Source organism: Schistocerca americana, chromosome 1 (assembly GCF_021461395.2).
Source record: "Schistocerca americana isolate TAMUIC-IGC-003095 chromosome 1, iqSchAmer2.1, whole genome shotgun sequence".
Taxonomy (NCBI): domain Eukaryota; kingdom Metazoa; phylum Arthropoda; class Insecta; order Orthoptera; family Acrididae; genus Schistocerca; species Schistocerca americana.
Genome location: NC_060119.1, coordinates 1,188,655,060 through 1,188,673,850, shown reverse-complemented (window position 1 = coordinate 1,188,673,850; position 18,791 = coordinate 1,188,655,060).

The window sequence follows — 18,791 nt, the reverse complement described above, 5'->3', positions numbered from 1 at the left end:
GTACATCACTTTTTCTAAAATTTTTGATAATGCTGGCAAGTGTATTAACCAAGTGGGAATAAGAGATATATTAAAGCTACGCAAGAAAAAAATATGACGGTGCCGAGTGACCATAGGTCTCCTTGATAACGATAACAATTTCAACACCAAAGAAACAAAGAACCAAGAATTGTAGTAAATACAGTGCGGTTAGTCTCGGCTCACAAGCCAAGTTACTTTAAGGATCCTGAGTAAGACTAGAAGAGCAAATAGAGACATTGGCTGAGGATCAGTTTGGTTTTGGAGGGAACACAGTTGTAAGGGAAGTACGAGGACCCTTGAGAATTTTGGGAGAAAGGTTTGCTGAAAAGGGGAGGGAAACATACGTGTTTTACAGCCTTGTAAAAAATATTTGACAGCCTGGCTTTGGATGAGTTTAAAACCATAATGAGGGAAAAGACAATGGACTGGGAATGGAGGCGACTTATTAACTCACTACATTCTAATTAGAAATTATCACAGTGAGAGAACGGAATTAGTAAAGGTGATAAGAGAGTACAGCTGTCTGGCTCGTACCGTTTTTCCCTATACTTAGAGAATATGCAATAACACTGTATAAACGAACGTAGTCTTAGTACATCTGCTTGCATCTAGTTGGCTTCCTGTGCGCTAGGATTGACGTGAACGAGCGGAATTTGGTGAAAAACATGAGAACTGCGTATTATCAGTTTGTTAAATTAATATTTCGTCTTCTAAACATTTCCCAATTAAATACTATATAACGCGTCATAAATTCAAGGACGATATCGTCATTCATGTATTTTACTGAACTTATCCTAATTACACTCCTGGAAATTGCAATAAGAACACCGTGAATTCATTGTCCCAGGAAGGGGAAACTTTATTGACACATTCCTGGGGTCAGATACATCACATGATCACACTGACAGAACCACAGGCACATAGACACAGGCAACAGAGCATGCACAATGTCGGCACTAGTACAGTGTATATCCACCTTTCGCAGCAATGCAGGCTGCTATTCTCCCATGGAGACGATCGTAGAGATGCTGGATGTAGTCCTGTGGAACGGCTTGCCATGCCATTTCTATCTGGCGCCTCAGTTGGACCAGCGTTCGTGCTGGACGTGCAGACCGCGTGAGACGACGCTTCATCCAGTCCCAAACATGCTCAATGGGGGACAGATCCGGAGATCTTGCTGGCCAGGGTAGTTGACTTACACCTTCTAGAGCACGTTGGGTGGCACGGGATACATGCGGACGTGCATTGTCCTGTTGGAACAGCAAGTTCCCTTGCCGGTCTAGGAATGGTAGAACGATGGGTTCGATGACGGTTTGGATGTACCGTGCACTATTCAGTGTCCCCTCGACGATCACCAGTGGTGTACGGCCAGTGTAGGAGATCGCTCCCCACACCATGATGCCGGGTGTTGGCCCTGTGTGCCTCGGTCGTATGCAGTCCTGATTGTGGCGCTCACCTGCACGGCGCCAAACACGCATACGACCATCATTGGCACCAAGGCAGAAGCGACTCTCATCGCTGAAGACGACACGTCTCCATTCGTCCCTCCATTCACGCCTGTCGCGACACCACTGGAGGCGGGCTGCACGATGTTGGGGCGTGAGCGGAAGACGGCCTAACGGTGTGCGGGACCGTAGCCCAGCTTCATGGAGACGGTTGCGAATGGTCCTCGCCGATACCCCAGGAGCAACAGTGTCCCTAATTTGCTGGGAAGTGGCGGTGCGGTCCCCTACGGCACTGCGTAGGATCCTACGGTCTTGGCGTGCATCCGTGCGTCGCTGCGGTCCGGTCCCAGGTCGACGGGCACGTGCACCTTCCGCCGACCACTGGCGACAACATCGATGTACTGTGGAGACCTCACGCCCCACGTGTTGAGCAATTCGGCGGTACGTCCACCCGGCCTCCCGCATGCCCACTATACTCCCTCGCTCAAAGTCCGTCAACTGCACATACGGTTCACGTCCACGCTGTCGCGGCATGCTACCAGTGTTAAAGACTGCGATGGAGCTCCGTATGCCACGGCAAACTGGCTGACACTGACGGCGGCGGTGCACAAATGCTGCGCAGCTAGCGCCATTCGACGGCCAACACCGCGGTTCGTGGTGTGTCCGCTGTGCCGTGCGTGTGATCATTGCTTGTACAGCCCTCTCGCAGTGTCCGGAGCAAGTATGGTGGGTCTGACACACCGGTGTCAATGTGTTCTTTTTTCCATTTCCAGTAGTGTATGTCTGGGTCTCCAGAAGTATGAGTACCCCAACATTTGATTACATACATTACAGTTGTACATCAGCATTACTACAGCGTTTTAAAAATGCGGTGCTGCATCACTGAAAACTTCAGTAAGCCTAATCTGCTGCTGGTTTTAGCGAATTACTCACAGTAATTCTCTCCAGAAGCTCACAATTGTAACTAAGAAATAAATGTATTTTGTTGTCCAGGCAGAAACGAATTCAAACAGCGCTATCCGTTACCCTTCTGTCTTCGCTCGCCCACCAAGCCTACGCTTGAAGTCAGTGACTCCAAGCATTGACTTGAAGTGACCTTCACCATGTCTCCCTTGGAAGTCAGTGACGATCCTGAGCAGGTGGCACGCTCCACTCACTGGGTCAGGAATTCTGAGGTGCACAGAGTTGTTCCGGTAACTTTGTACGGTTTGTTAGCACTTGTTATGGGAATCCTTCTTTTTTTTCTTTTCCAAAAGTTGAAGCATTTGATTTTGTTCGTAACTGAAAATCTTCCCCTTTTCGCTCCGTGTGTCAAGTTACAGATAGAAAGCTGAAACAATATAATAACATGCTTAGCAGATACGTCAATGATAGTTGACAGTTCCAAATATATATGCGTTCAGTACTTGAATAGTACCGGTATGTGTCAGAACTTTAAAGTACGTGTCAGTTACTGGATCTTAACTAGTATTCTAACATCAGATGGATTTCAGTTACTGGACATTAAAACTGTATTGTATCAACGAAAGCTGAGTCTGCATGTGCAGTGTGTGAGAGTTACTGGATCTGAAATGTATTCTGTCACCGGGATTTATTGGGTGACGGTTACGTGTTGGATCATTTACTGAGAATGTCAGCTACTGGGTCTTCAATAGTATTTTAATGCTAGTAGCTGAGAGTGTATACGTGGAATGGACGCTAATGGATTTTAAGTCTGTGAGGTCATGTAAATTTATCGCCAGATGAGGAGTTCGGTAGGTTAGTAAAACTAATATTTCGCAACTACATATTTATCATTCGTTAATTACACTGCATAAGTATACGTTAGTTTTTAACTGTTTATAGGAAGTATGTTTTACGCTCATTCTCCATATAAGAGAAATACAGATATCACACGTTATATTGTATGCTTGTGGCAACAATTGAAATTCATCACACAACATACACAAGTTCAGGCAGTAAACTTCTTTCGCAATACACCTTTCATGATGGTTACTCTTGTAGCACTAAATTGTGCTTCAACGAAAGAGATCTCAGTTAATACTGAAAATTTAGGATAAATCACTCTGGGCTGCTGTTCTCCCGAAGTACGTGGGACAAAGTCGAGGTATGAAGACTCAGTGAATAATTTGTTTCCTTCATGGAGAATTAAAATAACGCAGAACTTTATGAATTTCCGCCATTTGACCGTAGATTTGCATTCATTTATTTCACACAATTCTGATATCGGTTTTATAGGCGTACTCAAGTGTATTTAAGAACATAATGAGTGCAGGACACAGCGGTTCTTCAATGTTTGTTTGTCGCAAAACAATTTTAGCCATATTATGTGTCTTTGATACGTATTCATACCCTTTAATACAACTACTGGTTTGTAAGACCGCATAGATGTTATTTCGACGATATATGCCGTCAACAGGTCGAACAGTTTTTGAGATTTGAATGTGCACTTGAGAATGACTACAAGGCCGAAATTATAAATGTGCGAAATAAATGAATACAATTGTATACCGAAAGGCCCGAAATTTCTTTCAAATAAACTCAGCGACTTGACCCATATGTTCCTTAATCTTGCTGTGCTGAATTCTAGTACACAGTGTACTGACAACAATTCCAGATCAAGCGTACGGAAATGCTTTGAGGTTGATTTCGTATATGTAATGTCTGCAAGATAAGTACAAGATGATTTTTCTCCAAAATGTTTTCAGTCAAAATAAATACATTTTAATAGCGTTAGTATTTAATGTTTCTTCATGAAAAACTAGTGCATTAACGAAGGAGTGAAAAACTCCTTTCAGCGAGAATTTTTAGTTAACTTTTGCCTGTTCTTTTCTGTAGTAAGTTCAACGTCCGCAATATGCATAAAATTACAAGTATTGAATTAGTAGTGAGTGTCGAGTTTTCGATGAATTGAAACCTGCGAATAACATTGTTTACATTCGTAACAAAAAAATGGTTCAAATGGCTCTGAGCACTATGGGACTTACCTTCTGAGGTCATCAGTCCCCTAGAACTTAGAACTACTTAAACCGAACTAACCTAAGGACATCACACACATCCATGCCCGAGGCAGGATTCGAACCTGCGACCGTAGCGGTCTCGCGGTTCCAGACTGTAGCGCCTAGAACCGCTCGGCCACCCAGGCCGGCCATTGGTAACACTTGGACTACCAGCATGCTCAGTCAGCAAGTTCAGTCTTGCAAATGCCTGCCTAGGTGCCTTGAGGCACCTGTCAGTCAGCAAAGAACAACTTTCATGGAGTCTGCAACTTGGAAGGCTTGGAAGGGTGAACTTCGCATCGCTCTGCCTCAGCACGCCGTTCGCTACAACGACGCACCTTATCTATTTGGTCGGTATCGGCGACACTGGCGGTCACCATCACAGTTGTCATTGGTGTACTAGTAGGTGCCCATGGTCAAGAAAGCTTGTTAATGAGGTTTAAACTCGTCGGGAGCCGCTAAACGACGTGGCTGATGTGGACGGCTGCTGACTGGTTATGGCAATTTCTTGGTCATGAAGCAAGTATGTTGACTGGGTTGTAGATGCTGGAAGTTACTGTAGAAGAACCAATTTTCATGACAGTGAATGATGCTGATCTGTAACGTTTTCTCATTTGGTAAATTAGACAGATAGTGTTACCTGCATGACTTGCAAAATCGTTATTCGGGTACATAATTCTTACATTGAGTACATGGCTATGTCCTGTTCAGTTAAAAGTTTTCTTTTGTAAAATGCTTAAACCTGTTGACAACGTTGACTGGAATACTCCCTCAAATCCTGAAGGTAGCAGGGGTAAAATAGAGGGAGCGAAAGGCTATTTACAACTTGTAAAGGAACATGAAGGGCGTTATAAGAATCGAGTGGTATGAAAGGGAAGCAGTGGTTGAGAAGGGAGTGAGGCAGGATTGTAGCCAATCCCCGATGTTATTCAGTCTCTACAGTGTACAAGCAGTAAAAGATACCAAAGAAAAATTTGGAGAAGGAATTAAAGTTGCAACTGAACTCGGGCTCGGTTACTACCTATTTTTTCACGTGGCTCATCTGTAAAGAGGGTTGGTAGTAAATGGCTGCATTTGCGCCCCTATTATTGAGTCTGATATTGGCTGGCTTTTGAAGAGCAGTGAATTGAACTATACACGTTCAGATTGAAACTTATTTATTCAAAAGAAACACTTTAACGTTGTGGCCATGCATTTTTATTAGTCTCACACCCACACACTTTCCCTTTGTTCCTTCGCATACCCTGGCGTCCATGCTTGCACTCGCGGCACTTTGCCGCTCCAAACTCACTACCACAACGGCCAACGACAAAAGACCCCGATTTTCCCGCTCATATCCACAGTCCTGAGTCGGGTCACATGACACCACAGTAGTCAAAATAATCGCTAAACATGGCCACAATTCGTTTACAATATTTTATAATATATAAATACTTAAATCTAAATACATTATATAATTTTACAAATTATCACCATACTTATATAATTCGTTGCAATTAAAAGAAAACCAAAACACTATCCAACGGAACTACAACGTCCATCAAAACACAAAACAAGTATTTTCTGGTCTATTTTGCCCAGCATATTATCTCTGCTGCTGTGCTTTAAATTTTATATTACTTGAAAGAGTGCCATATTATCCCCGGTTACCTTACATACTTGAAAGAGTTCCATATTATCCCCTGTTAGCTTACATACCCCCGCTTCATGGAGACATTACCTTAGTAATGGCAACATGAAGTAGCACCAAATGGAGTGAACTCGTATTACTTTATATATTAAACATTTTAATTATAACCATAATGGCACCAAAACATGTAGAACAGTGTTATAGTGGTGAGTTAATCAGTGTAAGTACTGTCATTAGAAAACATATATACATAATCCAACAATCTATCCAACTCAAATATACAATTAGATACTATCCTATTGAGTCTTATTGGGCAGGCAAAATGAATGCCCATGTTAGTCTATATGTAGGTTGCACACTCACTGCACATTAACACTTCCACTTTTTACACAGTTGTTTCTGTAAGTTACACAAAGTTGTTGTAACCAGATCCTTGTGTTCACAGGTTTATGCATTGGAATACAGTCTTTCCAAACTTGGCAGCCAGCAGCACTGTTCTTCCTCTCATTAGCCAAGCCATCCTATCAAAATTTAATCAAATCCTCATAAATCTTTCCTAGACATGCAGCCCCACATTTCCCAGGAATCAGGCTATCCAAATCCTCCCTGGAACATCCTATTTTCACTGATCAGTTCTTATTGAAGTTTGTAAAAATGACAAACATGCACACAAATCAAACACAAACATGGCATAGTTAAATATATTCTATTTCACCCTTCAAATGTTCCCAGATCAGGACCTCCGACAGTTCTACCCCCCCCCCCCCCCCCGCACCAAGAGAATTTATTCCCAGATGCTGATTCTTATATTTTTTTAAGAATCCATACAGCTATATCACTGTACATAAATACACTCAATATTTTTTTTTATGAATTCCTATATAAATTTTCACATAATGTTTGGCAATATCTTGAAACCCATTCTATTATGACTTTTCCATGGCTATCTAGATTCAATCATAAATGGCAAACCAACTCACCATGGTCATAAACTTTTACAAGCATCCACTTAGCCATTAGTGTTCTTTCCCTCACTTCCCTCATGAACATCTTATAATAAGCAAGTAACTTATTTCCCATATGCCTCTACAATTTGCCTATTTAGTGACTGCCCTACATGACTGTCCCAGCAACAACCCCACGCACCAGTATCAACTCCAGGTGCCACAGACACATTAGAAATTTTAATAAAGTCTCAACTATTTTTTTAACAAACTATTTGCAGATTTCCTCCCTCCTATATTCTCCACACATTTATACAGAAATAGACTATATGTACAGTAGGTTTCAGTTCCTGTATGACTTTCAACAAGGCTTCTATCACACCCACACCAGTAGTGCAAATCCATTGGACAACAGATTCCCTTATTGCAAATACATACAGTATAATGAAGTTTGTTGACCACCAACAATGGCATCGCAACATACACAGTAACACAAATAATACTCCAATTATAAATACACGTATACATAGCCCCCAATAATTTTTCTTTAACTCGACAATAGTGTACATGGGAATCTCACTTCCTTAACCTTTATTCTTTTACCACATATTTTTTCAACTCCGTTACATTTCTCAGTCCAAATGGCTTTTTGGACACCGGATACACCAACCTATATGCATTAGGGTGTGGAGAACCCGTTATCTCAAAGAGTCCATGGTATAATTCAAATAACTTTTTGATTTCGCCATCAATGTCACTGGATTTTTTCTCGTTCCTCATCAGCACCTTATCTCCCTCCTTGAACTTTGTTGTCTTATACCTTTCTCCATGCCTCCTCTGTCTCTCATGTCCTTTCTTTAACATTTGCTGTCTGGCCATGTGCATCTTCTCTTGACTTGTCAAGTCTTGAGATGGAGGAAAATCTATGTGTTCTGCTATTAGATTGTCTGGCTTGACATCTTTCATGAGCTCATAGGGTGAGAATCCTGTTGCACAACTCTTCACTGTGTTCATAAGATCCTCAAACACAGTTATATATTCTGCCCAAGTACTATGCTTTTTACTGCAATATGTCCTACATAGCCTACCCAGCTTCCTCATATACCTCTCAGCAGGGTTTCCCGCAGGGTGATACACTGAAATCCTTATATGCTTCATCCCAGATCTTTGCATAAACTTCCCCCACACACTAGATACAAATTGTGCTCCATTATCAGACAGAACATTCTCTGGTTTTATAACATTCACAAAGTAATCTTTCTCTAGCTTGTTAATTATATTCTGGCTAGTGGCCTTTTTCAGTGGATACAGCCTTACAAACTTTGAGAATACATCAACAGCTAAAAGAACATACTTTACACCCCCTCGACCTGTTGGCAGCCTCCCAAATAAATCAATAGCCAGCAGTTCACCATTTCTTTTCGGAACAATATTCTGCATCTCTCCTTGTACTGCAATAGTATTATACTTCACTTTTTTGACATTTGTCACAAGAAGCCAACTGTCTCTTTACTCTCCTGGCCATGTTGTTAAAACTAACATAGTTCTGCAGTATTTCCAAACATTTTTGAGCCCCATAATGCCCATGGCTAAGGTGGATGTAATTTATTAATTTTTCCACATGCTCATCCGGAAAACATACCTTCCACTCCTCTTTGTCCAAATATCTTCGTCTAAATAAAATACCCTTATAAATTCTATAATATTTAGCTATTTTTTCATGTTCTTTACTTCCAAAGTATGTTTTGATAAACTTCAAGGTTTGGTCCTCATTCTGAAGTCTCCTCATGTCCTTACAGATGGATCTGATTTCCTTCTCTCCACCCACTCCTTTCATATACAATATCTGTAGTTCTTTCTCATCTCCATTTGCTTCATGTTCTTCTCCAATGAAAGGTAATCTTGATAAGGCATCAGCCACATTGTTTTCTGTGCCCTTAATATATCTTATCTCATAGTTAAACTGCTGCAAAAACATGGCCCATCTCATGAGTCTATTATTTAATAGCTTACATTCTTGCAAATAGCTCAGAGCCTTATGGTCTGTGTAAACAATCACTTTCCTACCTTCCACATATATCCTGAACTTCTGAAATCCAAAAACTATGGCTAAAAGTTCCTTCTCTGAGATACCATACATTAATTCGTGTTTGGACAGCATTCTGCTTACAAAAGCGATCGCCCTGTGCTCGGTCTCCCCATCTACTACCATCTCCTGAAATAGCACTGTCCCTATCCCATAATCTGAGCTGTCTGTCCCAATACAGAAAGGCAAAGACAAATCTGGATAGAATAAAATTTTGCTGTTTTTTAAGCTATTCTTGATGGCTTTAAATTCCCGGTCACACTCAGATGTCCAGTACCAGGTTACACTTTTCTTTAATAGTCTACATAAGTTAGGTGAATTCAGGCTATAATCACTTATGTACTTCCTATAGAATGAACATAGTCCTATAAATGATTTCAATTGTTTCCTGTTCGTTGGCACCTTGCAGTCTACAATAGCCTTGATTTTCTCTTTATTGGGCAGAATGCCATCAGGAGTTAACTGATGACCGAGAAATAGTAATGTTGCTTGAAAAAATTCACACTTACTTAACTTAAGGGTCATCCCCCCCCCTTAGATATAGCCTTGAATACATCCTCCAACAGCTGACAGTGCTCTTACCAATTGCTACTCGTAATCAAAATGTCATCTACGTACACTGTCAATTTTCTCATTAGTTCATCACCCAACACATGACTTAAAGCCCTTACAAAAACTGCTACAGATATTGATAAACCAAATGGCACAACTGTAAACATAGAAGTCCTGCCCTCAAATAAGAAAGCAATGTACTTTCTGCTCTCTTCAGCCAATTGCACCTGCCAGAACCCTGAAGTCAAATCAACACTTGACAGAATTTTAACATTATAAAATTTTTGCAACAGCTCATCCATGTTCTCTGGCTGATCATTTTCTTTGACTATTATTTTATTTAGCTTTCTTGCATCCAATACTATTCTTATAGAACCATCCCTCTTTTTCACCACTACTATTGGATTACAATACTCACTCCTCCCCATTTCCAGTATGCCCTACTTCAACATCATCTGTATCCTTGCCCTTACAGCCTCTCTATTAGCTATTGCTATAGGATAAGGTTTGGCCCTTATCACTTCATGTAGCAATACCCTCAAAACATAACTGAAATCTACGACTTTTCCAGGTCTGCCAGAGAACACAAGCTTACGCTTACACAACAAACCTGTAAGCTGCACCTTTTGTTCCTCATTTAAATGTCCGATTTCATTTCCTTTGTCATGTATCTGCTGTTCAGTGCACATCTCATCACCTACCTCTTCTATCCTTTGTAAATGAGTAATTGTCTCACCTCCTTTTAATTCCCCTTTAAATTTTATTCTTTGTCTATTTCCACCAGCATCAAATTCTACCACTCTGTCCTTTACAAAAATGCTACAGTCATACTTGTACAAGAAGTCCATGCCCAAAATTACATTCAATGCCAAACCCTTCACCACAAAGCAACTAATATCAAAACAATCCTCATTACTATTAAATTCCAGTAATACTTCCCTGTTGATGGGCTAGCTACATGTCCCAGTTGCTGTCTTAATTTTGACTCCTGTAACAGGTAATTCTATTAATCCTAAACCTTTAATTTGCTGCCAGAAAGATTCAGAGATTGCAGATAAACTTGAGCCAGAGTCTAATAATGCTATATCTGCAACTCCTCCCACACTGATATCAATTATTGGCTGTATCACCTCCATTTCTACTCTGTTCAGCCATGATTCCTGTAATAAATCTCTTTCTACTTCACTCCTGCTTTCCTCTTGCATAATTCAAATGTCTTTAGGTCTTTCTCCAAAACATACACCAGTATCCCCTTCAAACAGATCCTTAATAGCAAACTCAACATTCTCTTCTTCAATTAATTCTTCCAATTTTCTGGCAATTTTAAATTTTATTTTACCCCATTCTTCAGGCATCAAAGCTTTATGTAATTTTGCATAGGACACCCAATCACTCAAATCATAATCAGCCTCCTCCTTTCCTAACCATCCACAATTAACATCTTTGAGGCTTGCATCATCAATTAAGAAAACATAGGTTTCAATTTTATGTTCTGGGCAACCTACAGCAACATTCTCCATATCATTACGCATTTCCATATCCACACTGAAGTCATTATCACTACCACAGTTAACACCTGCACCCACAAGCACAGTAACCTTATCAGTAGTAAATTTACCAGCATTTTCCACATTGTCAGATACACCACTCATATTAGCCTTTACATTACACTGAATAACCCTCTCCTCACCTTTTCCACAATTCTCCATACTATTTCCAATAGACAGCTCTACCCATTCATCACACCCATTATTACAGTGAACATTGCCCCTTAATTCCATATCCACTTCTTTCCCCCTTTTGATGAAACTACCTCTGTCTCTGATCTTTCAGTGAATTTTGCTGCACACAAACCAATATTGTCCTCCTCTGCTTGTAATTTCTCTTCCCTTTTAAACATGTCATCAATGTAAAACTCACACTGTTCATTGCTGATATTAGCCTTGTTCCCTTTTTTCCTCTTATACCTTTTATCTGTATTTCTATAATTGTTAAAACCCCCCACGGATTTTCATTTCCTAAGACAGCATTCATATGACATATCCTAATTTCCCTATTTTCCTTGCTGACTTTACTACTCATCCCATCATGTCCTTGTCTGGCCCTGTTCACATAATTGCCAGCCCCCCTGCGGACCTTAAGTGAGGCATCAATTAGTTTTTTGATTGCCTACCCTGTCCATTTGCATCCGGCATTCCTACTCTCATACCTTCTCTATCACTCCTCATCTGATCAAAATTGTCTCTTCTCCCTCCAAAATTTCTGTTATACCTTTGTGGCTTGCTTCTCCAATCTCTGTCCTGATTATTCTGATCACTTCTATCTTCTCTCCACCTGTTATGGTTATTACTGTATTCATAATTAATACTGTTTCCCCTTTCATGATACCTTCCATTCTCCCTATGTTCCATGTATTTATGTCTGTAACACAATGCCCTGTCCATATTATCCACAAAATTAAGAAATTCTTCCACTGAATCTGTTGCACTGTGAATCAAATCTCATTGAAAATGCTCTGGTAATCTTCTCTTTAGTGTAGATATTTCTGTTAATACGCCCAGTGGCCTATCCAGATGATTTAATTTATTCAGTTCTCTAACACAGAACTCTCTCATACTTTCCTTTCCACTCTTGTAACTGGATCCATTCAAAAAATCGTTTTGCAATCTTAATTGTTTTGCTTGGCCCCAGTATTTGTTCAAGAACAGGTTTTCGAAGGTTTTAAAATCACAAAATTTATCATCATTTTGGTTTGCCCATGTTTGAGCTCCCCCTTCCAACTGCCTCTTAACATATTTAATTTTTGCCTGCTCACTCATCCCTGTCACAAAGTTATCCTTACACGCAGCTAGAAAATCAACTGCATGGTATTTATTGTCCCCATTAAAAGGTTTTGACTGAAATCCATGCCCCAGAGGATATCCCAACAATAAATTTCCATTCCCTGCTGCCACAGTATTAACTGTTTCCCTCAAGACATTTATTTCCCCTTCTAATTCCTTCTTATTGTCAGTAATTCTCTTATCGCAATCCAGCACTCCTATCTTAATGGATTCAATGTCTGCCTCTGTTTGTCTTTGAAATAATGTGCATTTCTGTTCCTGTACCTGAATCTGCCCCACAAGATTACTTTGCACAGTGTCCACCTTGGCTACTAGGCCTCTTTCAACCTCATCAACTCTCTCGATAATTCCCTCAACAATTTTAACTGTGTTTTCAACTTTATCTGTAATTTGAGTGAATTTGAGATGTAGCTGATCAAATTTTTCACTCACTGTCTTCATTTTATCACTAAGCCTTAATTCCATATCCCCTATTTTCGAATCCATTTCTCCAACTATTGCAGTTTTTATATTCCCTATTTTCGAGTCTATTTCTCCTAATTTACCAGTAAGTTTTACAAAAAATGTGCTGAGGTCACTTCCTGGTATCCAGCCTATTTCTTTTGGCATGCTAGGGCTACTACAGGTACTCCTAACATCCACTGATTTGCCTTCACTTTTTTGAGATTCACGCGTCTCATCGGCCATGGCTAATGAAAGGACACAATTCTGCAATGTAGCTGCTGGCTGTACTTATCTTTTATATCCTCGTGTGACGCGACGTCTGCAGTGAGCTCCGCAGCACAGCTATGCAATGAATCGTAATCGGCGGCGTGGACACACAGCAAACTCAACCAGGAGCGAGAACACGTTGCGTAGGCCCCTGGCAGCATGTAGTCGTGTTGGTCGGTGGCACGGACGACGGCATTGATCGTCGGCAGCACGTGGATACAGCTTCGACTGCTTTACCCGTAGCAACACATGGACGTGGCACGGACGACGTTTTCTTCTCGCGGCAGCACGTATCGCGGCACGGACGACTGTTTTACCCGCGGCAACACGTGGACACGGCAAGCACAGCGGTTTTACCCGCGGCAACACGTGGACACGGCAAGCACGACGGTTTTACCCGCGGCAACACGTGGTCGACTCATCAGACTGTGTAACTGACTGCTTCACAATCGTGGTGGCCTTATATCGGCGTAACCACGGGGCAGCGCGTATCTTGTCCAGCACAAACACTCCGGTACTGCGAATGCACCGATTTAGCTCAGAGCCCCCACACTGACTGTTCAAAAGCCTAACATCAGACGGACATACGATTCCGAAATACTACGGAATATGGAAGAAAGTCCTATCCCGTACGAGCCCCCATTCCAACTGAACTCGTGCTCGTTTACTATCTATTTTTCGCGTGGCTCATCTGTAAAGGGGGTTGGCAGTAAACGGTTGCATTTGCGCCCCTATTATTGAGTCTGATATTGGCTGGCTTTTGAAGAGCAGTGAATTGAACTATACACGTTCAGACTGAAACTTATTTATTCAAAAGAAACACTTTAACGTTGTGGCCATGCATTTTTAAGTTCACAAATAATAATTGGTGCAATTCGTACACTGTTTGTCTCACACCCACACACTTTCACTTTGTTCCTTCGCATACCCTGGCGTCCATGCTTGCACTCGCGGCACTTTGCCGCTCCAAACTCACTACCACAACGGCCAACGACAAAAGACCCTGATTTTTCCGCCCATGTCCACAGTCCTGAGTCGGGTCACATGACGCCACAGTAGTCAAAATAATCGCTAAACATGGCCACAATTCGTTTACAATATTTTACAATATACAAATACTTAAATCTAAATACATTACATAATTCTACAAATTAACACCACACTTATATAATTCGTTGCAATTAATAGAAAACCAAAACACTATCCAACGGAACTACAACGTCCATCAAAACACAAAACAAGTATTTTCTGGTCTATTTTGCGCAGCATATTATCTCTGCTGCTGTGCTTTAAATTTTAAATTACTTGAAAGAGTGCCGTATTATCCCCTGTTACCTTACATACTTGAAAGAGTTCCATATTATCCCCTGTTACCTTACAAAGTTCAGGGAGAAGAAATAAAAACTTAAAGGTTTTGCTGAAAACATTCTAATTCCGTCAAATATAGCAAAGGACTTGGAAGAGCAGTTGAACAGAACGGTCAGTGTCTTGAAAGCAAAATATAAGATGAACATCAACAAAAGAGAAACGGCGGGAATTGAATGAAATCTAACGGGTATTCATTGGACAAATAGATTATGCTAGAACTGACAAGTGATTATATTTTCACGCAATTTGGGTGCATAGATCCTGAGAAATCAGTACACAAAATAACCACCTCTGGCCGTAATAACGGCCTTGATACACCTGGGCATTGAATCAAACAGAGCTTGGATGGAGTGTACAGGTACAGCTACCCATGCAGCTTCAACACGATACCACAGTTCAGCAAGAGTAATGACTGGCGTATTGTGACGCGCCAGTTGCTCGGCCAACGTTGACCAGAGGTTTTCAATTGTTGAGAGATCTAAAGAATGTGCTGGCCAGGGCAGCAGTCGAACATTTTCTGTATCCAGAAAGGCCCGTACAGGACATGCAACATGCGGTCGTGCATTATCCTGCTGAAATTTAGGGTTTCGCAGGGATCGAATGAAGGGTAGAGCCACGGGTCGTAACACATCTGAAATGTAACTTCCACTGTTCAAAGTGCCGTCAATGCGAACAAGAAGTGACCGAGACGTGTAACCAATGGCACCCCTTACCATCACGCCGGGTGATACGCCAGTATGGCGATGACGAATACACACTTCCAACGTGCGTTCACCGCGATGTCGCCAAACACGGATGCGACCATCATTATGCTGTAAACAGAACGTGGATTCATTCGAAAAAATTACGTTTTGCCATTCATGCACCCAAGTTCGTCGTTGAGTACACCATCGCTGGCACTCCTGTCTGTGATGCCGCGTCAAGGGTAACCGCAGCCATGGTCTCCGAGATGATAGTCCATACTGCTACAAACGTCGTCGCACTATTCGTGCAGATGGTTGTTGTCTCGCAAACGTCTCCATCTGTTGACTCTGGGATCGAGACGTGGCTGCACGATCCGTTACAACCATGCGGATAAGATGCCTGTCATCTCGACTGCTAGTGACGCGAGGCCGTTGGGATCCAGCACGGCGTTCCGTATTATTCTCCTGAACCCACCGATTCCGTATTCTTCTAACAGACATTGGATCCCGACCTACGCTAGCAGCAATGTCGCGATACGATAAACCGCAATCGCGACAGGCTACAATCCGACCTTCATCAAAGTCGGAAATGTGATGGTACGCATTTCTACTCCTTACACGAAGCACCACAACGATATATCACCAGGCAACTCCGGTAGACTGCTGTTTGTGTAAGAGAAATCGGTTGGAGACTTTCTTCATGTCATCACCGGTGCCAACCTTGTGTGAATGCTCTGAAATGCTAATCATTTGAATATCAGAGCATCTTCTTCCTGTCGGTTAAATTTCGCATCTGTAGCACGTCATCTTCGTGGTGTGGCAATTTTAATGGCCAGTAGTGTAGATCATGTGATCTTTGGGGAATTACATTAAGAAACGAGACACTTAAAGTAGTAGGCGAGTTTTGGTATTCGGTTAGCAAAATGATATGTTATATTCGTGGAAGAGGTCTGGACACACTGGAAGATTTTAGGTAGGTTATGTATTGGTAATATTAGTAAGACAGAGATTTAGGAACCAAGTTTTAAATTGTAAGACATTTCCAGAGGCAGACGTGGATTCTGACCACAATTTCTTTGTTATGAATTAAACTGAAGAAACTGCAAAAAGGTATGAATTTAAGGAGAAGCTGTAGGCATGGATGTGTGTGATGTCCTTAGGCTAGTTAGGTTTCAGTAGTTCTAAGTTATAGGGGACTGATGACCACAGATGTTTAGTCCCATAGTGCTCTGAGCCATTTGAACCAGAAGCTGTAGAGAGTTTCAGAGAGAGTATTCGAGAACGATTGACAAGAACAGAGGAAAGAAGAGGAATGTAGAAGACGAAATACTGAAGGCAGCAGCCGATCAAGTAAGTAAAAAGACGAAGGCTAGTAGAAATCCATGGGTAACAGAAGAGATACTGAATTTAATTGATGAAAGAAGAAAATGTAAAATTGTAGCAAATGAAGCAGGCGAAAAGGAATACAAACGTCTCAAAAATGAGATCGTCACGAAGTGCAAAATGGCTAAGCAGGGATCGCTAGAGGACAAATGTAAGGATGTACAAGCATGTACCACTAGGAGTAAGATAGTACTGCCTACAGGAAAATTAAAGAGACCTTTGGAGAAAAGAGAATATCAAGAGCTCAGATGGAAAACCAGTTCTGAGCAAAGAAGGGAAGGCAGAAAGGTGGAAAGAGTATATGGAGGGACTATACAAAGGATATGTATTTAAGGGAAATAATACGGAAGCGGAAGAGGACGTAGATGAAGATGAAATGGGAGATACGATACTCCGTGAAGAATTTGACAGAGCACTGAAAGACCTAAGGCGAAACAAGGCCCTGGGAGTAGACAACATTCCATTAGAACTACTGACAGCCTTGGAAGAGACAGACATGACAAAACTCTCCCATCTGTCAAATGTATGAGACAGGTGAAATACCCTGACTTCAAGACGAATATAATAATTCCAATCCCAAAGAAATCAGGTGTTGACAGGTGTAAAAATTACTGAACTATTAGTTTAATAAGTCACGATTGCAAAATACTAACACTAATTGCTTACAGACGAATGGAAAAACTGGTAGAAGCCGACTTCGGGGAAGATCAGTTTCGATTCCGTAGTAATGTTGGAACACGTGAGGCTATACTGACCCTACGACTTGTCTTAGAAGATAGATTAAGGAAAGGAAAACCTACGTTTCCAGCATTTGTAGACTGGAATACTCTTTCAAATTCTGGAGGTGGTAGAGGTAAAATACAGAAAGCGAAAGGATATTTACAATTTGTACAGAAATCGAAACGGAAGTAGTCGTTGAGAAGGGAGTGAGATAGGGCTGTAGCCATGTCTCATCTTATTCAAACTGTATATTGAACTAACATTAAAAGAAAAAAAAAGAAAAATTTGGAGTAGGATTTACAATCTATGGAGAAGAAATAAAAACTTTGAGGTTTGCCGATGACATTGTAATTCTGTCAGAGACAGAAAAGCACCTGGAAGAAAAGCTGGACGGAATCGACAGTGTCTTGAAAGGAGGGTATAAGATGAACATCAACAAAAGCAAAACAGGGATAATGGAATGTAGTCGAATTAAATCAGGCGATGCTGAGGAAATTAGATTGTTAACTGAGACACTTAAAGTAGTAAATGGGAAGCAAAGTAACTGATGACTGTCGAAGTAGGGAGGGCATAAAATGTATACTGGCTACATTTAGGAAAGCGTTTCTTTAAAAGAGAAAGTTGTTAATATCGAATAGAGATTTAAGTATCAGTATTGTATTGTGTATTAAACTGGGGACCTAGAAACGACGGAGAGGCTTAGTCCTGACTTAGCCCTCAATGGTTCACAACCCCACAACAGGCCACAGGTGTTCACCCACACCACCGCCGCCCCACGCCAAACCCAGGGTTATTGTGCTGTTCGGCCCCCAGTGGACCTCCACGGAAACGTCTCACACCAGACGAGTGGAATCCCAAATGTTTGCGTGGTAGAGTAATTATGGTGTATGCGTACGTGTTTGCACAGCCATCGCCGACATAATGTAACTGAGGCGGAATACGAGGAACCAGCATGCAGCCGAGGCAGATGGAAAACCACCTTCAAAACCATTAACAGACTGGCCTGCACGTTGGACCTCGTCACTAATCCGCCGGGCGGATTCGTGCCGTGGACCGGCACGCCTTCCCGCTCGGTAAGCAGCGCGTTAGAGCGCGCGGCTAGACGGGAGTGCTAAAGTATTTGCACGGAATTTAGTCATGTATGGAAGTGAAACATGGACGATAACTAGTTTGGACAAGAAGAGAATAGAAGTATTCGAGGTGTGCTGCTGCAGAAGAATGCTAAAGATTAAATGGATAGATAACGTTACTAATGACGAGATACTGAATAGAATTGGGGAGAAGAGGAACCTGTGGCAAAACTTGAATAGAAGAAGGCATCGGTTGGTAGGACATTATAAGCGTACTGTCCTATCGCTGGCTTAGTTGTGGAGTGTCTTTGCGGGCGGCCTCATCTGCAGAGTCAA